Source organism: Talpa occidentalis, unplaced genomic scaffold, assembly GCF_014898055.3.
Source record: "Talpa occidentalis isolate TD23 unplaced genomic scaffold, MPIMG_talOcc4v2.1 talOcc4.3, whole genome shotgun sequence".
Classification (NCBI taxonomy): Eukaryota; Metazoa; Chordata; class Mammalia; order Eulipotyphla; family Talpidae; genus Talpa; species Talpa occidentalis.
Genome location: NW_023603184.1, coordinates 143174134 through 143197153, shown reverse-complemented (window position 1 = coordinate 143197153; position 23020 = coordinate 143174134). Strand labels below are relative to the sequence as shown.

Sequence of the window (23020 nt, the reverse complement as noted above, 5' to 3'; positions counted from 1 at the left end):
GGAAGAGAAGCATCATGATGTACAAGCAAAACTAAAGAGGCCAAAAGAATGCATATTTAATCATACATATCCCTCCATGAAAGAGAGCCAGAATGTTGGACGCAATGAACAAGGAACCCCAACTGATTAACTCTGCCCCCAATGAGAACACTGACTCACCAGATGACTAACATGTACCAGATATTTGAGTTGGGCCAACCCTGGCTGACTCATAATCTATGGTTTTAGATGAAGATCTGAGCTACCTTTGATCTTTTCCTTACAAGAATGTCAAAGAAGATAATACCCCATGTACCAGCACAGCCAGCCTGACTGTCACAGAGGATGTACCCACCTCTCATTATTCCGATTCATTGGAAGAAGGAGTTATAACAATAGCAACAGGGTCTGAAATATCACTTTTGAATTTGCCCCTGGAGCTGCAGGGGCAATGGAAGTGATACTAAATTGTGTAGCTTTAAAGAAATAAACATCTGAGAGGAAGATAGAGACATTAAAAAGGGAATCTACATCCCCATTACATTATATACAGAAGACCCAAAGCTAAGGAGAAATCATCTTTTTTCCCCCTTTCATAACCATTTTGTATTTCTGGTTTTTGATAGTGTTGCAGATTGCAATCCTAAAAAACAAAGCTGAGCAGGGTTGGGTGGAAAGGATATTTACCTAAGGAGAAGAATAGATGGCAGGATGATGGGGCAAAGAGTGAGATCAAACTCTGTGGCCACTCCATATGCAAAAGAATGAAACTAAACCACTACCTCTCACTGTGCACAAAAATCAACTCAAAATGGATAAAAGAACTGGACATAAAACCTGAAACCATAAAATATATAGAAGAAAATATAGGTAAAACACTACAAGACATACATCTCTGTAATATCTTTAAAGACTCATCATCCAAAGCAGAGAAAGTCAAGGAAAAGATAAACACCTGGGATTACATCAAACTGAAAAGCTTCTGTACAGCAAAAGAGACATTAACCAAAACAAAGACACATCCCACTGATTGGGAAAAAAAATTTGTACTCCATACTACTGATGAGGGACTGATCACAAAGATATACAAAGAACTCACAGGACTCAACAAAAACATAGTAAGTAATCCAGTCAAGAAACACGCTAATTATAATAAAGTAAAAATCAAAATCAACAAGCAATTGTAAACCAGAGACATACTATGAGGGTCAGGGGGAGGAGGGAGTAGGATTTAAACAAGGGGGGTAGGAATTGTATGGGGACTATAACCAAGATGAAGATGCACACATTGTGTAAAAATGAAAACTGGTGTAAAAAATGTATAAAATTAAAAAAAAAGAAATTAAAAAAAGAAATGGGCAGAAGAACATAAAAGAGATTTCTCCAAAGAGGAAATATAAATGACCAACAGGCATATGAAAAAATGTTCAACATCTCTCATCATCAGGGAAATGCAAACCAAAACCACACTGAGATACCACCTTACACCAGTGAGAATGACACATATCAAAACAACTAGCAACAACAAATGTTGGTGAGGATGTGGTGAAAAAGAACTCTCCTACATTGCTGGTGCGAGTGCAAACTGGCCCAACCACTATGGAAAGCTGTGTGGAGGTTCCTCAATCTACTAAAAATGGAGCTACCGTATGATCCGGCAATTCCACTACTAGGGGTCTACCCAAAGGGCACAAAAACATTGATTCAAAAGAACACCTGTACTCCTATGTTTATTGCAGCCCTATTTATAATAGGTAAAACCTGGAAACAACCCAAATGGCCAAAATAGATGACTGGATCAAGAAGATGTGGTCCATATACACAATGGAATACTATTCAGCAATCAAAAAAGATAAACTCATGCCATTCACAGCAACATGGATAGAGCTAGAAGGAATTATGCTCAGTGACATAAGCCAGAAGGAAAAAGAAAAATAAGGGATGGTTTCACTTATAGGAGGAATACAGGAGAACCAAATAAAGCATTTGTGTAAAAAAGTAATAATACAAAGCAACAAAACAAAAACAATTATAAACCAGAGACATCCTGCAGGGGAGGAGGCGGGAGAGGAAATCAGAGGGAGGGAGGAGCAAGAACAGGGCACTGTGGTGATGGTGCATGGGTGCATTGATGAAGGAAATTCTATGGGGACTACACCTGAAGGGGGTGGTGAGCAAATATTGTTTAAAAATGAACAATAGGGCCTCCCTGGTGGTGCAGGCGTTAAAGATAGTGCTATGAAGCTATCACCAGCTAATGCAGCAAGAGTTCGATCCCCCACCGGCCAGGGAGCTGACCCACATAGCGCAGCAGACCTCTCCTGTCTCACCCGCTGCTCCCCTCAGCAGTGTTTTTCAGTAGATCTGCCTGTTCTGCTCCCCACTCTGTCTCTGGTGAATCCTCTCACCCCCCACATCTCTAGTGTACACCACAGTTCTTGTATGCATAAATAAATACATCCTTAAAACAAAATAAAAATGAACAATGATGTAAAAAATAAATAAAAATAAATAAATTTATAATAAAACTCTGAGGCCAGCCCATCAAAGCCTTGGGCAACATAGAGTAATCGGTATATAGAAGACCCTGCAGTGGCTGGAAAGGGCTGCCTTTGGCTCTGTCAGATGCCATCCCTGGATGTAAACTGCCATCCCTGGGTCTGCCCTCAAGCAGGGCTGCCTGAACTGAAAAGAACCTGAAGGAAATGACAGCTAGAAGCTACCGGAGGTCAGCCCCCAGGGAAGGCAAGAGTCCTTCCTTCCCTGAAGAGAATGTAGGAGATGACTCTCTACCAACTGGGCAGATGAAACAGTGAATAATTCTTAGTGAATAAATGGCAGGATGTAGCTGATTTTATAAGACAAACATAATCACCTGAGAATAAATATCCTATGAAATTATTATTAATGTCTGGCTGGGAAGCTAGAATGAAAGTTATTTTTTATAGCCTACAAATCTCTTGAGGATGAGGAATATATTTCAGAACTCAGCCTCTGTTCCAAACTGTTTTAATGAAACATTAAATACATACCTATATAATAAGAGCCTAGTTCTTCCAAATTGCCCCGTCTCGAGGATAAGAAGATGACTCTGGGCCTCACCTGGCTAAAATTTACCATAGATGAAAAGCTTACCCTTTGTGTGTGTGTACAATATTTATATATATGAATATAATATTAATATATGTGTGTATGAGAATTTACACACATATATATATGCCTTACACTTTTAGTTTATAATTCACTAATGCTGCCATAGCAATATCTCTTTGGAAATCTTGTTCATAGCTTATATCAACAAGTACCACTATTACAACACATCAGTTCACCACCTGCACTTCTCTATTGGATTCTTACATGTAATGAACATTGATTTTTCTCAGAAACGTGTCAATATATGGGGGCTTGCAGATCTAAGCCATATAAGTGGTGTCATTAACTAGATAGGATTTTTTCTTACAGTTGGGAATATCTGAGTATGATCAAATGTCTCTCTAAATTATTGATGCTCTTCACAGAATTCCTTCATGATATAGGACAAAGCAGGAACAAAGGACAAACTGATCAAGTATTTTCATTGATTAAATTCCTCTAGAGAAACCAGGTTGCTCCAAGCACACTTCTTTCCTGAATTCCCTCTTCTTCACTTTTACTTAATTCAGGTGTGCACTGAATCTTGCATTAACTCTTGTCAGACCTTCCTAATTTGTTTCTTCTTACTACACTCCTGCCATTTTCCACATTATTAACAATTGTCTTTCTAAAATACAGAACTGGCTCTTTATTGTTTTTGGTCTTTTACTTTCCAATAGCTTCCTATTGCTACAGAAATTGTTTGTCAATTTTGAGGAACAACATTTACTAAAGTAAAACTTTTTTTTAAAGACTCTAGACAAAGACACCTACACAGAGGTATGGACACATTTGTAATACCTTAGATATATTATTAAAAGTACATAAAATTAGAAAATAATCTGGAAGAGAAAAAATAAATATAATTAAGAGTTCTATGTCTTACATACTCCTTTTACTTTGGTGTTGAAACATTTTACTTTGGTGTTGAAACAGGTTTAAAAATTGCCCTAATATTGTAATACAAGCTCAGAGTCATGGCGGTCTTTGGAGATATCCTTAGAAGTTGAGTAATCTACTAATTAGTTTAAGGGTGTCTCACACTGTCTCACAAGCCTGATCTACCTGATCACTGGAAGAGTCAAGTGTATCTCTCTCAAGAGTAATTCCCTTCATTCCAGTCTTTAAAGAAGAATTCTCACAGATAATGTGTTAAGGAAAAGGAGCAGCTTGCAGTCCAAGAGTACTAAACCAGAAAGGAAACATAACCTCATCATTAGAAACAGAAGAAATAATGGAGATAGCCAACACAGAGTAATTGGGAATTAAAATAATTACATTGCAAATTAATGACATCTGATTTTTTTAGTTATGTACACAAGAACTGGGGTGTAGGCCAGAGGTGCGGGAGGTGACAGAGTAGGCAACAGAAGAGGCGGATCTACTGAAATCCAATACTGAGGGGAGCAGTGGGCAAGACAGGAGAGGTCTACTGTGCCATGTGTGTCAACTCCCTGGCCAGGAGTCAAACTTATGGGCAGTGGCTGGTGATAACTTGATAGCAGTGAGACTTTAACCCCTGCACCACCAGGGAGGCCCCGACCTCTGATATTTTAAGTAGGAAAAAGCTTGAAAATATGAAAACAGAAAAAATACATTTCCAGATAAAAAAACAGAACATCTATGAATTGCAACTATAATATTTAAAATTAAAACCCAATGAATGTATTTGAGAATAGATTAGACAATGCTGAAGAGAAAATAAGTGAAATGGAATATAAAGAATTTATCTAAAGAATAACAACTCTACACTTAGACATGACTCACAGATGGGCACCTAATGTGCTAGGATATTTGACAAACATGAACTAAAAGTTAAATGTGAAGATATTTGAGTCATATTAATTCAAGTTTCAAAATGCATATTCTTTTGAGAAACACACAGAATATGAACGGATATTTTCTATATACTGGACTATAGATCACATTTCAATAATTTCCAAAGGAAAGGTATCATCCAGAATGTCTGCTCTGACATTCCCAAACATGGAGATTATATCTCTCCTGAACACCTGTGGCATTCAGTGCTACTTGTGTTGCAGTTACAATTAGTCTTGACTTTTGTTATTATTTCTGTATTTCTTTCATCTCCAGTTTTCCATGCATCCCACCCCATTAACCATAATTGATCGCAACATTTTTGTTGTTAGACTCTAACAATTTAAGAATTTGCCTAAATTCCTATTTATCCCTAGTACAGTTCCTAGTTCTTAGTTAATTTAGTAAATAATGTGTATTTGTTCATTTAATTTTAAATATGTCTGATTAGAAATCAGAGTCAGATTTATGTCTGTAAAACCCTGTATAGTGAGTTATTTGCAGCATGTCTGCAAGAGAAGAGACATCTAAGAAGCCAGGTGATATTGTAGTATGAGCTTTGAGATTTCTGACCTTACTACTGCCTAACTATACCTTACAGGGCATGCTGGCTTTATTCTAATCTCTTTTAGCTATCTAAAATGTAACATATATATTTACATAAATATTATTTCAGTAGTTCTAGTGTCTTGATATGCATTACAATGGCAAGTTGAGCTTAATTAAAAGCATGAAGAGATTAAGATTATGTAAAGGATATCTATTTCATCTTTGTATGTAGTGAATGCTAAGATCCAATTTAGAAAAAATTCATGACTATATGACATATCGATCTAAATAGAATTGCTTAATGAAAAAATCTCACGCATAGCAAAAGGCATAGAAGATAATAATAAACCAATTTGTCAGATCTTAGCATTTGAAAATATAGTATCACATATTTCTAAGCTGACATTTCAGAGACATAGTAGGTGGTTATGATTTAGCCACACCCATCAAATCAGATCTCTTTACTAGAAATTCTGAGTCTTTTAACTACAATATAAATAGTGCTAATGCCATATACTCTGCAAATACAAAACATTGTTAAAAGTGACAATAGTTCAAAAAACATTTAGGGTAAGGAGAGAGTTAGATATCTATTTATTATATTTAAAATGTTTATAGCTTGACTGTGACCCTTATGTTTGAGAATAACCAGCCTCTATTTAAATACCCAACCATTTATTTTGGGGAGAATCTGTTTATAGTATGAGCTAGAATTATAAGACTATAAAGAACAAGAAAATGCTTGGAGAGTTGACTGCAAACACACCATCAATTTCATGTAATTGGAGATGACAGATACTGAGGCTCAATGAATAATATGCTCTCTGTATGTGTCAAATCAGGAATGAAAAAGAGGTAGATTTATGCCAGTGGAAAAAATATACATAATTTCCTAGAACTAAACAGACTTGTGCTGATTTTATTTTTTAACATCTGAGTCATTTGCTTTCACCATATCTTGTCATACATCATAACAAGCTCTCTGATCTCTGAAACCCTAACAGAAGATCACAGCAATACTTGGGGTTAAAGAAAATTAAAAATTCAATACAACATATCAATGTTAAAGCTGTTCAACTAACACATTTTTGAAATTGGGAAAAGTGGCTAAGGCTATAAATGGAGTGAGTGTAAAATTGATTGCTTTTTCTATGTATCAGAAGTACAGTATATGCAAATGTGCACAGAACTCATGAATAAGACTCATAAATAAGTATGGCTTGTTCCTATAAATTTTAAAAACATTTACATTCCATTATATGGATTTCTTTTCTTTTTAAGCTCTTTTGACAAACAAAAACAGATTTATAAGAGTAAATGTATAGATTGCTGAGTGGGTCTCCTACTGAACTCCAGTATTATACATGTGTCTCTCTGTCACTACAGTGTTGAAAACAGGCAAACCTGTGAGGCCACCACAGGGGAAGAAATTTTGGAAGAGGAGCTGGGTCACACATGACTCTTGATTGCACTGCAGTGCATTACAGTGTGAGCTTACTGACACACTTGGGGGCCTTCAGCTCTCACTGTGCCAGATCACAAAGTAGTTGAACGTGTAGCCTTCACTATTCCCCTCAAGCAAGATTGTTATCGCATCTTTAAAAGCCTTGAAACCTGACATTGCCTTGGCCTCCTTATGGATCAAAACACTTTAAGGGATTCATTTCCAGAATGGGAAGCTTTTATTCATATTGAGGATTTATTCTCGCAAGTCATTTTCTTCCATCATGAGTTTATCTAGAGTTTCCAAAAAATGTTCAGCCTCCTTGACATCATCACTGGTAGACTCACCATTCATGTTCACATTATGTAGTAAATCAAGTCCTGAGCCTTTTAAAGCAACCAGAGCTAGCAGTCAGTTCAGCTTCTTCATTGGGTCCAGACACTCTCCTCAGCATCACAGCCAGATTTTTCTTTGCTCCTGATCATGATGATACCGACAGGGATATGATTCTATGTCTGTTTTTCTCTCCACTTTCATAATCCTTAATCACTGTTAATTTCATTTCCAGGTATCATTCAACTTTGCCTCTTACTGACATGATAGTGGATCATGTATATTTAGGGACCACAGGGAAAAAACAACACAGTTGAAATCAAGCATGAGATAAAATCAAACATGATATATGAGGCTACTGTCAGTATAAAAGGTTAAAATATTACAATGGCTCCCATATCAGTAGGCAATAGGAATTTTGGTACCATCATCTTATATGTGGTCCATCATTGACTAAAACAGAATGAGGTGCATGAATATATATATATATATATATATATATATATATATATTATGCCAGAACTTTTTTTTAACAACTATTTTTTTTAAAGATTTATTTATTTATTTATACAAGCACTGGGTACAGTCAGAAGAGTGCAAGGGTGAGAGAATTCACCAGAGCCAGAGCAGGGAGCAGAACAGACAGACCGATGAAATACACTGCTGAGGGGAGCAGCAGGCGGCAGAAGAGGTCTGCGCGCCATGTGGGACCCTAGCCAGTGGCCGGGGATCGAACCCGCACTGCAGAGGCTGTGGGCAGCTTCACAACCCAGCGCTCAACCACTGCGCCACCGGGGAGACCCTATATGCCACAATTTAATCCCAGATCAGGATATGGAGTATTTTTCCAATTCACCAGTAATGTAAGCACTAGAAAATAGTGCTTGAAAATAGAACTATATTCATCAAGGGTTACTGACAGTGTTAGTGTACTGCATTGGGTTCCCTCAAAAATAATGTTGAAGCTGTAACCCCCAATGTGTGTTTGAAGATAGGCTCATTTTCAGAGGTAATTAAAGTTAAATGAGATCCTAAGGATGGGGACGTCACCCAATATGGGTGGTGTCTTTTTTTTTTAAAGATTTATTTCATTTATACAAGAACTGGGGTACAGGCCAGAGACACGGTGTAAGGGCAGGAATGGACACTGAGCAGGTTTTCTGATCCAGCAGACTGGGTAAAGGAGGAGTCAGAGTCCTCAGTGGTTTTTTGCAGGTCTTTTATTGGGATTACCAGGTACACAGCAGGCAGGGGTGCTGGGGGGCTGGGAGGCGGGCAGGCCTCCCAGTCCCCAGCAAGTCTTTACTCTTTCTGGGTTCTCCGGCCTTCTCTCTGCTTCTCTGCTCTTGGCTTCTCTTTCAGCTTCTTTCTCTGCTTCTGCTGACGTCCCCATGACGCCACCCTTAAAAGCCCAGTCTTAGCCCAGGTGAATCCCATCTACCTATGCCCACACCCTACTCCAGGTGCCCGCCATCAGGCATGCATTCAGGACCGCAAGGATCCATCATCTATCCTGATGGTGGGAGGGCAGAAAAGCCTGATGTTTTTCCTTACTCTATACACGGGAAGGTGAGAGGATTCACCAGAGACAGAGCAGGGAGCAGAACAGGCAGATGGACTGAAAACACTGCTGAGGGGAGCAGTGGGCGAGTCAGGAGAGGTCTGCTGCTCCATGTGGGTATCTCCCTGGCCGGCCAGGAATCCAACCCACGCTGCAGAGGCTGCAGACAGCTTCACAGTGCTGCGCTCAACCCGATGTGCCACTGTAGAGGCCCTGACTGTTGTCTTTATAAGAGGAGGGAGGGATTCAAGGGACACATGGGTATGAAACGATGACGACAAAAGAGAAGGTGGTCTGCAAGGCAAGGAGAACGGTCTTGGGAGAAAACAAACATCCCTGCAATCAGCCTCCAGAATGAGAAAATATATTTCATTTGTTTAAGCCACCCACAAAATGTCCCCACCTGTGATATTTAGTAGTCATTACACATTTCCATGTATCAGATCATCGCATTACACACCTCAGATATATACAATTTTTACTTGTCAACTATACCTCAATAAAGTTATCAAAAATTTATGAATTACAAGAGTGGAAAATATAAAAATATGACTATTAATCTCTCTAATACACAATCAAAATGAACGAAGTCAAACGTGACAAGATTAAGTTGATATATTCCTAGCAAGATGGAGAGAGAGACAGAGAGAGAGAGACTCAAATTAACAGAACCAAACCAGCAGTGGAAATTAAAGTGGGAACATCACAGAAGCACCTGTAGGCATTTAAAGGAAAATTAGTTTCTGGCTCTGGGGTCAGCCAAGATGGAGGAAGCCCACCCTCTCTCACTGACTACAAGTAAAGCTCTGGATGCGACCTGAAGACTCTGAAAAGTAAACAACAGAAGGCTGACTGAGGAGAGAAGCTAAATCTCAGTGGGTGAGTGTCCTGTTAATTCTTCCACACCCCGTCACAACATCTTTGAGCAGGATTGTCTTTGATAAGACCCCGACTTTGGGCAGAGAACAACAACAACAAAAAATCCAAAATGGTGATTTGGGAGTTTCTTTTGTGTTTTGTGTAGTTTGTTCATATTCTTTTTATGAGTGGATCACAATTTATTGACTCATGTCAACCATGGTTAAGATAGCTTTGATTTGGTGTCTCACAACAATGGCTCAAGTGACTTTACAAGTGAATGTTGGGAAACAAATTTTCTTATTTTTTTTCTTATTTTTTAAAAAAGATTTTATTTATTTTTGCATAGAAGAACTGGGGTGTAGGCCAGAGGTGCAGGGGGAGGGTGAGAGGATTTACCAGTGACAGAGTGGGGAGCAGAACGGGTGGATTGACTGAAATACACTACTGAGGGGAGCAGCAGGAGGACAGGCGAGGTCTGCTGCGCCATGTGGGTCAGCTCCCTGGCCAGAGATTGAACTCAAAGCTATAGTGGTGATAATGCTGAGACTTAGCCCCTAGGCCACAGGAAGGCCCCACAATTTTGTTATTTCTGTAAGATGATATTACTGGGATTCAAATTTACTATATTCTAAGATATTTCTCTACCATGTTAATTAAGAGTTATATTTACTGTTGAGCTGTCATGTCTTCTGATAGTATGACATTAGATCTCATGCACTTATTAAAGATGTCACCTACTCATTTTTTTACATACTTTTAAGTATGGCATATTTGTGTCAACACAGCAGAAGTGCTTACCTTATGGACTGCAGGACGCTACACTGTAACACCTTTAACTTCCAGGCCCTCATAATATACTTTCTGTTCTTGCTGACATACTGTGTGCAAGAGCTTTGTTCTCCATGTAAAATTGTAACAGTGTGAGCTCCATAAAAAAGGTAGGCCCCAGGTTCCCTGCTCACCTATGCAGGGTAGAGCAGAGCAGTGAGGGGAAGTTGGTGAGGACTGGAGTAGGGACTTGGAGAAGTCACGTGCAGCAGAGAGACATGTGAAGGCCCATTGGCTTCTCAGCTTCGGACTTGTACCAGGGACTTGGGGGACATGTAGTGACACTTGAAAGAGATGTGGGCAAGAGACCCATGGGGAAGCTGACAATGGCAGACATTACATTGATTTGTTCTCTGATGTTTCTCCTGCCGCTTTCCTAGGGTTCCTTGCCAGAAGGTGCCTTAGACTTGTGGCAAGCATTTGCTCCTTGGCAGCCCTGCTTTGGGCCAAATTTGTTTGTCTGGACATTTACCCAGGAGCGAATGGGTGACTTCGGGTTGTGTTATTCGAAAACTATTATCCTTTCTTATCTTCTCTCTCTATGCACACTATCCTATTAAAGTTCTTACACACTAAGAGAGTGCTTTGTCTTTATGCAGTGGAAGATAGAAACCCTTTTTGAGCAAGCAAATTTGTGGTCCTGGAGTACCCCTCAGTCTGCTGACTGACAAAATGTTCGTGCATGTGTGCACAATAGATAGAAACAGAGAACGAGAGCGAGAAAAAGACTGTTACTTTGGAATAAAATCTAGAATTTTCTAGTTCAGTTGAAAATTGCAAAATAACTCTTTGTGCCAAATGTTGATGCTATTTTGGCCATTAAATGACTCTTTTATCCTGTGTAGAGTTTATAAAGTTTAACTTCAGGACATAATCAGAATTAACTTTCCTTATTTCTAATGCAAAATTGGAATCAATCACATTCTTGCAAAATTTCCTAAAACTTTTAGAATAACTATTATTTTTATTTTTTCTTCAGCTCTCAAATGGTGAGATTTATATTCTTGGATAGCTTATGATTACTTTTAAAGTTATTTTTGTCAAATTATAGACACAAAAATTACCACTTGTACACAATTTTAGTTAAGAGATAAAACTAAAAATATATCTCCTTTTTCCCAATGCCTGAGGATAAAATGAAAGTGAAGTATAATTTTTTTTCTTTTCGGAAAATGTAAAACCTTCACATTCCATACATCATCTTTCATGAGTTACATTAGAATATTTTTTGTCAAGTTCACACTTATTATTGTAGCTCTAGCATCATATTATGTCTTATTCAATCACATGCAAACAGGTTTGAAAGAGTCTTGACTCTTCTTTATGTTTCATTGTAGCTGTGTTAAGTACTATGAGGAATTTTCCCTTGTATAGTGTTCGAGCACTATAAATTCTTCTCCTTGTGTTGACTTGTTTTCCAAAAAATCTGCCATTTTACTTTAAATACTGAGAGACAGATTACCTTGCCTCATATGTAACTCAGAAGCAGCTTCAGGTCTGGCTCATGTTCTACAGAAATGAACAACATGCCAAGTTTTTATCATATATTATGAAATTCAGGAATTAATGTTTCGCTCCCTGCAACATTTCTCTCTCATTCACTCACATTCTCTTCCACACCCTCCCTCCACTGTCCAAGTTATGAATGGAAACAACAGATCAATGAAAATGGCATCACTTATACGTTACACTCTGTTCGGCAAAATCGGCCTCAGATACTAATTCACTTAAAATAACAGGTCCAGGAAAGAACTGATACCACAGCACCACAATCCAGTGGTAAAGGCAGAGTCATCTAAGATATGAAAGGGGGCAAGGTGTGAAATAGGTGGAGGGAAAACAAAACACACGCTCAAATTATCTGATAACTGGTTTTAAAGACTTTCACTTACTATGATCCAAGAGGCTACTAATTGGGCCCTTCTCAACTCCTCAGACTTACCACCGCTACCCCCGTCCACTAATCTCCTCTCCAGGCTGACCTGCTTTCATTTCTTCAAAGAAGCCAAGTTTTTCCTGCCTCAGGACCTTCACTTATTGCTGTTTTACTTTTTCTTTTTCTCCAGGGTTCCATTTCCCCTTGGTCTCTCCAACTCTCGTGTTTCTGGTCTTTTGGATATGGGCCATTCTCAGGAAGTGGGAGGGCATCACATTTGGGTTTTGATTTGCACGTCCCTGATGATAATGGCTGTGACTATTTTTCATGAGCCTATTGGTCATTTATGCATCTTCTTTAAAGTGTCTATGTAGATCTTCTGCCCAACATTTGATTGGGTTAGTTGTTTTCTGTGTTGTAGGAGTTCTTTATAGGTCTGGGAAAGTAGCCACTTATTTGGACATATGATGTGAAAATATTTTCTCCCATTTGGTGAGGTGTCTTTGCAGTTTAATGATAGGCTAAATAAGTCCCTATGGAAAAGAGTGTGGAAGATTCTTGAAATACTAAAAATACCTCTATCATAGGATCCAGCGATTCAGTGATTCCTGGCTATCCATACAAAGACTGCAAAAACACTAATTCTAAGGGATAATGCATGGCTAAATTCATGGCAGCTCTGTTTACAATAGCCAAGTTATGAAACAGCCTAAGTGTCTAATGACAGATAAGTAGACGGGGAAGAAATGATGAATATAGACAACAAAATCCAACTCAGGTATAAAAACAGGTGACATTTTGCCATTTGTGACAACATGGATGGAACTGGAGGGGGTTATGATAAGCAAAATAAGTCAGAAGGCAAAAGACAAATGACAAATACTGGTTGATTTCAATCATGTGGAATATAGAGAAACAAAACAAAAGATACAGATGTGTCTGCTAAGGTTGCTTTTTGAATCTTGCTTATAACGAATAAAGAATAATTAACTTGACGAGGGAGTAGAAAATATATAATCAGGGCCTCCCCGGTGGCGCAGCAGTTGAGCGCTGGGTTGCAAAGATGCCCGCAGCCTCTGCGGCGCCGGTTCGATCCCCGGCTGCTCCCCGGCCACCAGAGGAGGGTCCCACATGGCGTGCAGACCTCTCATGGCGTCCGCTGCTCCCCTCAGCAGTGTACTTCGGTCCTTCTGCCTGCTCTGCTCCCCACTCTGGCTCTGGTGAATTCTCTCACCCTCCCGCGCTACTAACTGTACCCAGAGCTTGTATAAATAAATAAATAAATCTTTAAAAAAAAAAATATATATATATAATCAGACATTTCTATAGTAAAATGCCAAAAAGCATGGAAAGATGGGATATATCACCCTTGATATATTAAGCATAAAAGCAGATTTCAAAAAAATACCTATATTGCAATCCCAATAGGAAATAACATGTATATTTATATAATTTAGAGAAATATTTGGAAATACAAACAGTAGTATGGTTTCAGATAGATTATTGGTATTTTGTAGGACTACAGATAATTTAAAATATTAACACTTTGCTAGCTTTACCTTTGCCTGTGTTCAACAGAACAACTATTCTACTGTGTTCTTGGTGCTTAAATATGGGGAAACAAAGAAAAAAGTTAGGAAAGCACTCTTTTTTTTAACAAATAAATACAAAGTGTGTGTGTAGAAGAAAAAGTCCATGTTCATTATTTTTTTAAAATCACTTTCCTAATCACACTTTAGTTTGCACATAAAATTGTTATAATTTTGTCATTTTTAAGTCAACTGTTTCTTTACTAGAATTAAATAAATGGAAAAAAGTTCACTTTCTCATACATATTCTCTTTATAAAATATGTATTTTATATTTATTATATATTGGGTTGAAATAAGAGCAATAATAAATATAAATAAAATCATAACACATATATAATAATTAATCATACCAATAAATTATGTCATTACTTCTGTCTTTGTACATAGATAATTCTACCTAAAAAAGCTGTTGATTTTTGCTTCTGCTATACCACAGCATTAAGTGCTATTTATTATCTTTAACTCCTTAACATAAACTCAGCTCATAAAACAATGATCATGGAGGTGTAACTATTTTTTCCTAACTTGAACAGAATGTCTATTTTGCAACAAGTTTGCGTTAAATTGAAGACAATGATTAGTTGGCATGTTGAAGTTCTATTCTTTGATATTATTTATTTTGTGTATCTGTGTATAGATTTTTTAAGTAATCAGAACAGAATTTTGAGGCATTAAAAGTGTACTTCTGGCATTTGTTAAAATAATTCGAGAACATTTTAATGCTATAAATATGCCATGACTATTTGAAAGCTACATTCATTGTGTCCTTCAAATAATAGTAATAATCTGGTACAATAGCATATTTTATCTTGATAGCATTTTATGAAGTTTCAGCAATTTGTTCTTTAACAGTTGAAAAGTCAATGGCTAGTCTGACTAGCAAATCCATTCAAGCAAAGTCTATTGTATTAGCTGCCTTAATTTCAACCTAGTCCCTTGTACTAATTTGCGAGGACGTTGTAACAAAGGATCACAGCCTTGGTGGTTTGAAACAACACACTTTGTTGCTTATAGTTCTAGAGGCTAGAAGTGCAAAGCCAAGGGTGGCCTGGTTATGATCCCTGTGAAGGCCCCAGGAAGGGTTCTGTCTCAGTTCTGACTCTCCACTTCCAGTATTCCCCGGGCTTGTACAAACGCCATTCCCATCTTCACCTGGCCTTGTCTTCCTGTGACTGTCTCTGTGCCCAAATTTTCCCCTAAGGACCTTGTTCTAACTCTCTCACCTCTGTACAATCCCATCTCCAGATAAGGTCAAGTTCTGCGGCACTGGACACAAGCCGACCTTTTTATTTTAAGGACACCATTCAAGCTCTTCCATTTATTTCCCATTTTAGAAATTATCTTTTTGCATTATATGAGACGCAATTTTTTTTTTCCTATATTAACCGCTACTATAAGTAACTTCTCAGTTAACAAAAGTAATCTTTGGTTCTGTGAAATATTTCTGAGTAAAGTACCATGAAATTGATCCAACTTTTCTTACTCAAACTTCTTTCATTATGAAATAGTGTCTTTGAGGGAAGTAGTAACATTTAAAACCATGGTTGGATTATATTTGACTATAATCCAACTGATATTCAACTGTCAGTCAATGAGAACTCTTTCTAGCCAAGAATTTCATTATATATTCAAGCTTATCATGCTTTTGGCAATAACTTTATTGTATATGTTAAATATTGTCTTCCCACATGTGTGTGGGGGGGTAGTTAGATGGCATCCTACTTGAAATGAGCTTTTATATAGTACAAACATTTTATGCTTATTTTTTACCTTGTTATTTCTGCGGTGAGTAAAGCTCTTGTTTTTAAACTTGGGTTCTACCTTATATGTATTATCCCTATTTGAAAAGTGCATTTGGCCTACCAGAAGAGTTGTGTGTTTGTTGAATAAATATATAAAATAAATAAATGAATTGACGGGGAAAAGATGCTCCATACATATTATATCTGATAATCTGTGCTTTCAGTGACAGAGCTGGCTTTAATTCCAATGGTTAATCTTATTCATAAAATTGTAAAAAGCAGATTTTTCCTTCTCTTTGAAAATGTATATATATATTTTTTAGCATTGTAGACATGCAATCACTCATTTATCTGTTATTTGGCAGTCATGATGATCGGATGACCCTCTGTGACAGGCAGCGTTCTCTGTATGGAGGACAGAGTGATGAATATAATAACTAGGTCCCTGGATCATGCAGCCAGTGTTCTGGTGGGGAGAGTGAGATAATAAATACTCAAACACACAAGCCACTTGCAGATAATGGCAAACATTATTTAAAAAAAATGAATAATAGGAAAAAGTGTCATTAGTTTGGAGATGCAGGTTATTTGAGCTGAGGCACTCAGGAAAACCTCTGCATGGTAACTTTGGGCAATAATTTGAATAGTCAGTACAAGTTCTTAAAGACTGTCATGTAAAAATTATTGAAGTCAGTGTAGTCAATTCCTTTGAATAAATACGCACTTGATTATATCTCTATTTTTTTTCTCTAAGAAAACCTCTGCCTTCACATCTCTTCACATCTCCCCTCTACCCCCACCTCTTGAATCCAACACCCAACATCCACCCAGAGACATCTTGGGTGTCTCTTAGAGATGATTCTTTACTAGTCTCACCAAATCACATCAAACAAGATATTTCTGTACAATTTAGAGAACAATTAAAATCAGAAGTGAAGATTGAAACAGGAAAATGTTTAAAATCAACTTGGTATATTTTCTTGCACTTGACTCTTGAGAGGACAGTACATCTTTCACATCATGTGCTCTAATTCTACATGCCTTTGATTAAGTTTCCAAATGATTTTGTATATTAGCACTTTGTAAAACAAATGACAGCTACCAAAGCAAGACATGGCATGAAGGCACGATCTGTGATGATCAGACTCCCAGGGGCATGGCCACCCACGTCCCTGGACTACCATGGTTTTCAATTTGGGGCCCCCTACATGAAATGAACGTGGACTCACACACCTCTGCAGAATACTGCAATTGTGAGATCACCAGCTCGCAAAGATTCCAAGTTGTTGACAGATCCTCAGTTTCCCAGCCCATTCGTAATGTGGACATGCATGTTTTCTTTCAGATTCCTTAGTCAGATTAGGATTTGGACTTCCAGAGCATATAATGAGTTTACTTCTAACTATAAGGAACTTGTTCCAATTCTCCTTTTAAGAAAGTATACAAGCTTGTCCCTTGCCTTGGTTATAATTATTTTAATCCCCTCTCCAAAGTGAATCTTTCTCCCCAATGACTCCTGATGAAGACATGTTATATTTAGGTAACAGTGAGTCATTACATCTGGCTCATTTCCCTTGGCTCTCTCTTCTCAAGTGGAACTGTGCTGGAAAGAATATGAAAACCTTGGTTTTTAAATCCAATCAGGTTCTGCTCAAACTTTTTGTCTGTAAAAGAGAAATAATTCCCTCCTTCGAGGGTTGTTGCAATCATCAAATATGTTTTCAGCTCTAGGAGAAGCCATTATCATTCTTAGCAATTTAGCTAACTTTTATTGAACTTTTGTAATATGTGAGGCTCTGTTCAAATCGCTTTACGTACATCCTACTTAAATCCCCCAGCAATACTGTGAAGTGGATATTATTACTATCCTCATTTTCCCGATAAAGGACCTTTGGCACACAGTTACTAAGGAAGAGGTCAGAATAAGAGCACAGGCAGCAGGTACCAGAGTCACTGGTCAAGGTTTTTGCAGCTCTAGGGAGGCTGGCAGGGAACCCCAGATTTGTTTAGAGGAGGTGTCAGTCCTGAATGGGCAGACACAGCCAAGCTATCAGGAAGAGGAGGGAACTGTGGCAAGAATGCCACAATGTTCTTGATTTGTACAACCACATGGAAATGCAACTTACCATGAATCCAGAGCTTCACTGTGAGATGAGGATACAGAAGGCAGGCCGAGGCTGAGGAACCAGGCTAGCAGAGCAGGCCTAACATTAGCAGAAAGGAATATAGATTGAAAGTTAGAATGAAAGTGAGCCCTAGGGCCTCCCTGGTGGTGCAAGGAGTAATGTGTCAGCACCATGAAGCTACCTGTAGTCACTGCAGCAAGACTTCAATCTCTGGCCAGGGAGCTGACCCACATGGTGCAGCAGACCTCTCCTGTCTCGCCCGCTGCTCCCCACAGCAGTATATTTCAGTGGATCTGCCTATCCTGCTTCCCGCTCTGTCTCTGGTGAATCCTCTCACCCCCTGCACCTCTGACTTGTACCCCAGTTCTTGTATGCATAAATAAATGAATCTTTTTTAAAAAAAGAAAGAAAAGAAAGAGAGCCCTAGGGAAATTAGCAAAGGACAACGGGCCCCAGCAGGGGAAAGAATGGCAGTTCTATGGCCAGTGTGGTGGCAGGAGCAGACTATGCTTGCACCTGGGCAACTGGACCTGTGCTTTGGCTTAAGTACTCTTCTTCTTTAAGGAAGGGCACAGAGGCCTTTGCATTTAATGCTGATGATTTCCATCATGGTTGAAAACTTCTCGAAGAAGAACATCTTCCAGTTTCAATGGATGGAAATATTAATCTGGTCTATAACCAACATTCAAATTGATTTGCGAAAGGTGAAGAGCCAACACCTTCACAGCTATTCTCACCTGCTATAGCGCCATAGCACGACACCACAGTCAGGGAGTCTTAGGCAACTATCATCTTCTCACCATTCTCAAGCGTGGGTCTCTGAGATCAAACAACTAACAATGTTGGTTTCTGTTGAGTCCTCTCTCGGGGCTCTTAGAGGGCCGCCTTCTCCCTGTGTCTCCCAGTTTTCTTTCCTCTGAAAGTGTATCCTAATTTATTCTTATAAAGACACTCGTGATCTTGGATTAGGGTCCACAATAGTGACCTCATTTTAAGTTAATTTCCTCTTTAGTGGCCCTGTCTCCAAGGATAGTCACATTCTGAGGTGGTGAGGTTAGGAATGTTAGAGGGACACAATCCAGCTCATAACAACATCTGATGAAAGTTTATGGGTGAGTGGGAAGAAAGCATTCTCATACAGTTTCACCAACCTCAGAGACTCTGAAAAGATTAGGCTATACCCAAAACCTTCTTTTTTTTTAAGATTTATTTATTTATTTATACAAGCACTGGGTACAGTCAGAAGCGCAGGAGGGTGAGAGAATTTACCAGAGCCAGAGCGGGGAACAGAACAGGCAGACTGACGAAGTACTCTGCTGAGGGGAGCAGCAGGGAGACAGGAGAGGTCTGCACGCCATGTGGGTCAGCTCCCTGGCGAGAGGTCTGAACTCATGCTTCAGTGGCTGTGGATAGCTTCATAGTGCTGAGACTAAACCCCTTGAACCACCAGGAAGGCCCCCCAAAACCATTTTTATAATGATCTTTTTTATGGACACAGATTTAGTCTCAAATGATTTAATATTATAGTATCTTCTATTAAATTGTTGACAATACAATTTTAAATATACTCAGGATAGAGGACATTATATAACTGAGATTATTCACTTTAAACAGAATGTGTTTAGGGCTATTATGATGTCAGCTTCATGGGAAACAAAGATTAATACAGCCACGTACATACGCACGTATCTTCAGATGCTTTTTTTGTGAGGTCAAGGAAATGAAAGAGAGAAAGGGCAAAAAACTTACTGAAAATGAAAATTTGTTTCTGTTCATGGCCCTGAGTATTTCTTTACTTCTCCTGGTAGGTGGATATGTGTGATAACATCATTTGAATCCTGCTAGCTAAGAACTTAACTCTTTTCCATTCAAGAACAAACAACTTCCACCTTTCAAAAAAGATTTCCTAAAAAGAGAGAAGAAACCATCCAGTATTTGGGCTAAGAAATGGGACATAAGGTATCTCAAAATAAGTTTTGAAAAAAGTACCACATTTTGGTTCTCATCAATTCCAAGTATAACTTACCAGGCATTCTCTTCAGCTTATGTTTCAACCCATGTGTATCTCAATGGAAATCCAATCCATATGTTTCTGATTCATTTACACTTAGCTCATCAAAATATTGTTTTGCAAGAACTATTTGAAGTCCAAAAAAGCTTTGAAAGCTTTTTTTCTTAGAAACAGGAAATCACTTTGTGCCAAGTGTAAACAAACACATTCCTCTACTCTCCATGCTCATATTTTAATTGGAAATTTAGAAGACAGAAGGTTAAAGAACTCTCTAAACCTGCCCAAAACAAATTCCGTCCCTATATGGTGTCTTTCCATTTTTTCTTTATCTTCATTTTCAAGTGTCTTTTGGGAATAAATTTCTTTATAACTGGTCTACATGTTTTCATGAATATTTTCTATTTTGCCTTATATTTCAATTAGTATCCCATTATCAATCTTTTTTAAAGGAAACTCTCCTGCTTGTGCTTCAGCATTTGCTTATAGACTTTCAAATAAAATGGGAACAATTTAGATCTTTCTCATAAGCCTGTTGAGTTGGTTCAGAAAAAAAAAAAAGCCTGCTTTGAGTGACCACGTTGATGTCACACTTAGTCATGTCATTGTTTCTCTTCATATTCTCTAGAGATCCAGTCAAAGCATGGAGAAAGTACCCAAAATATAGAGCAAGGCACTGACTTGACATGATGGGAAGCTAGAAGTTGAACTCAAAAGAAGGCACCCAAAGTCATCAGCTTATATAAAATTCTAAGTTGTGTACGTGAGACCTGTTATTATTTGGCATTTGGAAACATCATCTATGAGCTTATTTAGAAATAAGCCACAATAGTTATCTGTCTGTCTTCTTGAGTGCTTAAGGTAAACCCAGAAGCGTATCTGCCTGAATGGGCCAGTATCAAGATTGGTGGAGTGGATGGTGGCCTACTGGGTGCTGAGCAAGAAGGTGACTATCCCAAAGCAGCCAGAGGCCTATTATAGTTTTGGACCCTGAAAAATGTGTAGACTCAAAACTAAAATCTGAGGCAAGGACACAATAAACTTAAAGGAAGTAATAACATAAGGCCTGTGATGTGAAAAAGGTGAGAAGTGAGGCTGAAATGAAGCAAGGAGATCTAAAACTTTTTCAATGGATAGTCTCAGATGGCAAAAGAGGACCATTCCCTTCTAGTGGATATCAGGTAGCACATACAATGGGTTACCCTGAGTTAAAGCCTGATAAGCTAATTCATGTGTGTTGGATGCTTACAGGCCTCTTATATAAGCCAGATATTTCTTCCCTTACCAGCCTCAAAATAACTTCTTATGCTGGATGTAGTAGGAGGTAACTAGAGAGAAAACTTCACAGAGAAATGCAACTCAACATCCAGGCCATGGGTCAATCAGAACTAGTAATCAACTATTTTGAGGATCCTTTAGGGATTTGAATGGAAACATGCTAATGAAATAGAAACCCTATGCTGTGTATAAAATCCAAATGCTGCATTTTATTAACCTAATACAATAACATTTGATCAAAAAAGAGTTCTTGCCTATTGAGAGTCTATAAAAACATATACCTAGGAAAAAAGACGTCAAATTGTGCATGGTGAAAACATTATTTGTTTTTAGTAAATATACTAAATCAAATAAAAGCTGTATTTATCTTCCTTGCCAAAGTATCTGGAGAAAATAATGGTTTGTGGAATAGTGACACATCAACCAGGCATGGCCCCATGATTGGGCTCAGAGTATGCCCAGAGGCTCAGACCAAGTCAGATCATTTACAAGTCAGGGTTGGAAGGTCCTCAGAAATCATGAAATTCAATGCTGCCTCAAAGCTCAGTTACTACATTATCTACATTTTGCTTCAACACTCTCACGGAGATGGGAAACTAGCGATGTAGTTTCTCCCAAAGTAGGTAGCTGTGGGAGAACCAAATTGTTAGAAAATTCTTCCTAGTTTAAACCAAATCCAATCTTCTTCTAAATGCTTGGGGTCTGCCCTTTTAGATCAAACCAAAACAAGTCCCCCAAAACAGAGAACTTTATCTTTGTTTATTCGCTTCTAGCTTATATGCAACTTTTCAGTTATTTGTAGATGCTATCGCAAGCATCTTTAATCCATCACTAGTGCTTCGATGTTCCTTTATGTGTCATAATTGCTTCTACTCTGCTCTCATCTGACCCCTCTCCTCCAAGTAGCTGTTCTCCACTGGCTCACGTGACCTGACTCCATCTTCCCAATACTCCCACCTTTTATATAACTTCCAGGAATTCCTCCCACATCATAGCTTTGAGCTAAGCTAGAGTTGTCCTTCTGATCTCATAATCCAAGTTCTTTGTAACAGAATTTCAGGTTGGATTCACTCTCTACTGATTTCTGGTACGAAGTGCAAGTCTGGTGACCACTGCCACCAGTTAGCATGTCTGTCTGTGTGAGTTTTAAAGGTCTGTGACTCAATGAGCCATGTCACATTTTTTTTAAAAGATTTATTTATTCATGCATACAAGAACCAGGGCACAGGCCAGAATTGTGGGGCGCGAGAGGATTCACCAGAGACAGAGTGGGGAACAGAACGGGCAGACTGACAGAAATACACTGCTGAGGGGAGGAACAGGTGAGTGAGGCAAGGTCTGCTGCACCATGTGGGTAGCTCCCCAGCTGGCCAGGATCAAACCTGTGCTGCAGAGGCTGCGGACAGGTTCACAGTGCTGCGCTCAACTGCCTGTGTCACCAGGGAGGCCCCGAGCCTTGTCACATTCAGCAAAGTCAGGGAAAGACTGTTTCAAAACAACTTGTAAGGTCCTTTTGAGACCCACATTTTTGCTTGGAGTAACATGTGACCTTGATAGTAGAGCCAAAGTATTATTTTAAACCCATTGGTTATTAGTCTTAAATTGCACTCAGGCTTCCACGCATGATGAAGCAATAACTAGACACTTAAATGGCTGTCTGTCCAGATGGTTTCTTCCTCTGTTCAATGTGTTTTGGACAAGCTACGAATGGGTCAGAACACTCTCTCATTATCACCTTATCGAACTAATCATGTCAGACTCTTACTTCCTTATTTATGCAAAAATGGCAGATTGAAATTCTATGCAATGATATATACAAGACAAGGCTTCATTATCCCCTCTCATAATCTGGTAAATGCCATCTGTGGATGCTCACAAATAATTTTTCAATTGG

General features: G+C 38.6%; 1 long non-coding RNA gene across 1 annotated transcript; it reads left to right on the top strand.

Moving 5' to 3' along the window:
• Nucleotides 1–18921: 18921 nt before the first annotated feature.
• LOC129146567 (uncharacterized) lies at nt 18922–20528 on the top strand. Its single transcript, XR_008553433.1, has 3 exons — nt 18922–18952; nt 19649–19799; nt 20477–20528. It is a non-coding gene; the product is annotated as an uncharacterized LOC129146567 (long non-coding RNA).
• Nucleotides 20529–23020: the final 2492 nt, after the last annotated feature.